Genomic DNA, 3,625 nt, shown 5'->3' on the forward strand with positions numbered 1-3,625 from the left:
CCATTAACCCAAGACTGCCTCCCCCATACACTAAATGAATCTTTCTCTCAGCTAGCACCTGACCAAGATGATTTGCTGATTCTAAAAACTCCTTTTCTTTCCCAGGACTAGATCCACCAAAAACACAAATATTGCGTATGTGATGACCTGAGGAAAAAACACAAATATTTCTTATATGATGACTTGAGGAGCTTGCCATGTCTACACACTTCTGTATTTGTTGAATGTATGGGTTGAGTAGAAATGAAAGGAAGGAAGAGAGGATTTTATAGATGAGAAATTAGAAAGACAATCATACCACCTATATATAGGTCAGTTGGAGTCTCTCACACACACTCTCTTTATTTATGTATTTATTTATTTACTTTTGAAAAAGCATGTGTATGTACAGGTAGTTGTGATTGTGGCTCACATCTTCCCTTGGTTTTACATCCAAGAACGGCTTAAACACCCTCTATAGGTCGGGGATAGGCTTCCCATCTAGTTTTTTTAAAAACTGGCAAACAAGGTCTTTTTTAGTAAGATTCTCAAGACTAAGTCGAGCATGTTCTTTATGAAATAGTGACCATAAATCATGGATTACACGATGCACATCTCTACTAGGATGTGTCTCAAGAGTCAATAAAAGATTATCTAAAGACTCCTTGCTCAGGCCAAGGACCCACTGCCTGCATTCTAATCTATAGCTGATTGGATGACATTGCTGATGATTCAATGCGTAGAGATATTTCTATCTTGCTTTTTGTTAAGTTTTACTGATGGTCACAAGTAAATAGAGAAAGCATTAGATCCGGACCTTTCTTGCTCTCAAAGGTATATCCAGAATCATAGGTCTGCCCCCTCATTCGTAGCTCTGTATCAGTGTTTGTCCTCCCTCGCATTCATCCTTTCTTGGATCAGCTAGATTTCCCACTTCACCTTAACAGCATGTTGTTAGACTTCCGACACTTTTATCCCACTTTTTCTTTCCAGATCCTTGACTCTTTGCAACAAGTTTCAAATAGTTGTTGCAAGAAAGGCTTGTACTTGTGAAGATAGAGAACTCACATACTAAAATTTTTAGTGATAGTGGGCATCTCTTGCCCTGGATATTTTCTATGGAAAGTTTAAACCTTTTTTTTCTGATATACTATAACATGTCAATCATATGGATTCTTGATATGCTGGTTAATCACTGTTAATAGATTTTTTTTGAAAGCTCTCTAGGAGCGCTAATTGCTGTGTGCTCACAGGTTTTATTGTTCCACGACCATGGACATGTTTGAGGAATAAAAATGTTGATACTTTTTTAGTAGTTAATCACTCTTATTTTCTCATATCCTTAAAAAGCAATTAGAATATGTCAACATTATTTATCACCATTCTATGATCTTATTGAAGTTTTATCAATAAGTAGTGCTTTGCTATTCACACAGACAATTTTATTTAGCATGTTCATTCGATAGAAAATTTTATCATTGTTTATCTTTCTTATATTTGAACCTATTCCTTATAAAGATGTTTTAAGATCAATGAGGTGCCACAATCATGTCTCTTCAGTCAAATTGTATCCATGAATTTATGTGTTACAAGTTCTAGAGCCATAAAAAGAAATGAAAAGAAAACACTGAAATTGAAACCTCTTCGTAGCTTTGTTTCCAGACACGACCATGAATAATTGGCATGAACTGCTTTTCTTAAGTGAGATAATATTCTTCTGTGCTTGCACATAATTGATACTGTAACTGGATATTTGGTAAACCTCTGGAGCCTGAAGTGCATGACAACTGATTTTATTGTATTTTCTTGATTTGTCCACTCATTTCTCATAAAAGACATTAATTTCAAGAAACTGTGATGAAAAGTTTGCACGCAAATGGACAATCGTTGTGCATATCACGACTTATGATAAATATCATAGTAGTCTTGTCTTTGACTTGCCAAAGCTTGTTTGGATTATCTTTTTTTGGGATTAAGGCTGTTTGACTTGAAGGAAAGGGAAAGCCACGGTTCATCTTTGGGTTTTGCTTGGATATCTCCTTTTCCCTCCTTGCTGTTTCCTTTGTTATTGTGGAGCTTTTTCACGTATAGTTTTGCTTCTTTTATTGCAGGCAAAGTCTACAAGCTACTCTGCCTTTTTGAGACAGATTTTTCCAAATATTCAGCAAATCGACTCCAGTGTGTTTGCTTAGAAGTTTGCTGAGTCCTGAGTTGTGGTTGGACAGCTCTCTCTACAAGGTCAATCCTCTTTGGGTCACGCTCCTTAATCACATAGCATTTCTATTTTAGCTGCACTCATTGGGCATTGCTTTTAACAAGTTATCATGAATTTGAATTGTAGGTGCCATTATGCTACAAATTTTTCTTTCAGGAGAGAAAACTGCTTTTGCAAGGACATTAGGGATGCAAATTTAGGCATTATTCTGGTATCGTATATTATTTACAAGTACCAGAAATTTTCAAAGGAGTCGTATTTTGTTGTTTGTTTTGATTTCTCAGGCAAAGCTTATTTACCCTTTTTTTTTCCTCCATGGTTCTTTATGAAAGTTCTTTAGTTCTCTCCACCAACATCACATTTAAAGTGACTATACTGTTGTTTCCCATTTAATCGTCTGTTAGTTTTATTTATTATAAAAGTTTTGCTTATTTTTGGGAATGTAGGAAGAACTCTTCTTCATAGACAACGAACCTCATAATGGGAAATGAATTGTGGGAGTCTGTTCATTTTGTGAAATGCTGTGCCTGATATACGCTGTCATGGACTTAAAAATCTGTCTGATAGGAATTTTAGGCAACAGACTATTACATAATATGCCCTTGTTAGTATTTAGATTATTGCAAGATAAATGTTATAGCAGGGGAAATTGTCTTCTAGAAATTGCGGCTTGAACTCCGTCCAAGTTCATTCCGGTAAAACATGCATGATAAGCAGAGTAGACGAATACGTTCGGAGGTTAAACTATTGGAGAAAGTAACAGAGGAAAAAACGGGCATCCGGCAGAGAAAATCAGACAGCTTGAAGCCCGCCTCATCATTTGGCCAGGGACCCAAAGGTATAACGAAGATCAAAATTCAGTGTCATTCTCGGGAAGTTACCTAAAGAACCAACGCTGCATGCTGAGTACATAAAAGAACAGCAACCCAATTAGTAGATAAATGAATCCAGAGAGAGAATACAATAGATTTATGCAATTTTACTAACATCAAACTTTACCCCAACTTTTTAGGGTGTAAAAGTGCAATTATAAAAAAATAAAAAAGGAAAAAAGTGTTTTTGCTCACAAACCAGAGTGATAAATTTATCATCTTAAACTAAATATATCATCTCTACTAATATTAATAGAGATGTTGAATGTTTCCCTACTGCCTTAAGATCTTGGTGTATTAGAAATTTGGTAAGACTACTACTATTATTATATTTTTCACTCAAAATATATATTAATATTTTGTAATTATATTTCATCCTAATAAAAAAATATGGTATAATCAGCTACATGACTTGCATTTTGCTATGGATTAGATAATTTTTTTTAAAAAAATGAAAATATAGGCTTTTCCACCTTGTTTTTTGATATAAAAAAATAGTAATCATAGACTGGAATATTTATACACGCATCTAATTAAATAAATTATTATTTAATTAAAA

General features: G+C 34.5%; 2 long non-coding RNA genes across 2 annotated transcripts; one reads left to right on the forward strand and one right to left on the reverse strand.

Annotated features, from left to right (window-relative positions):
• Window positions 1-662: 662 nt before the first annotated feature.
• On the forward strand, window positions 663-2,692 carry LOC105114500 (uncharacterized). The gene is made up of 2 exons (XR_840147.1): window positions 663-2,217; window positions 2,321-2,692. It is a non-coding gene; the product is annotated as an uncharacterized LOC105114500 (long non-coding RNA).
• On the reverse strand, window positions 2,538-3,302 carry LOC105114499 (uncharacterized). Its single transcript, XR_840146.1, has 2 exons — window positions 3,007-3,302; window positions 2,538-2,721 (listed from the first exon to the last, which is right to left on the reverse strand). It is a non-coding gene; the product is annotated as an uncharacterized LOC105114499 (long non-coding RNA).
• Between the last annotated feature and the right edge of the window lie 323 nt (window positions 3,303-3,625).

This window comes from Populus euphratica, unplaced genomic scaffold (genome assembly GCF_000495115.2).
Source record: "Populus euphratica unplaced genomic scaffold, PopEup_1.0 scaffold535.1, whole genome shotgun sequence".
Classification (NCBI taxonomy): Eukaryota; Viridiplantae; Streptophyta; class Magnoliopsida; order Malpighiales; family Salicaceae; genus Populus; species Populus euphratica.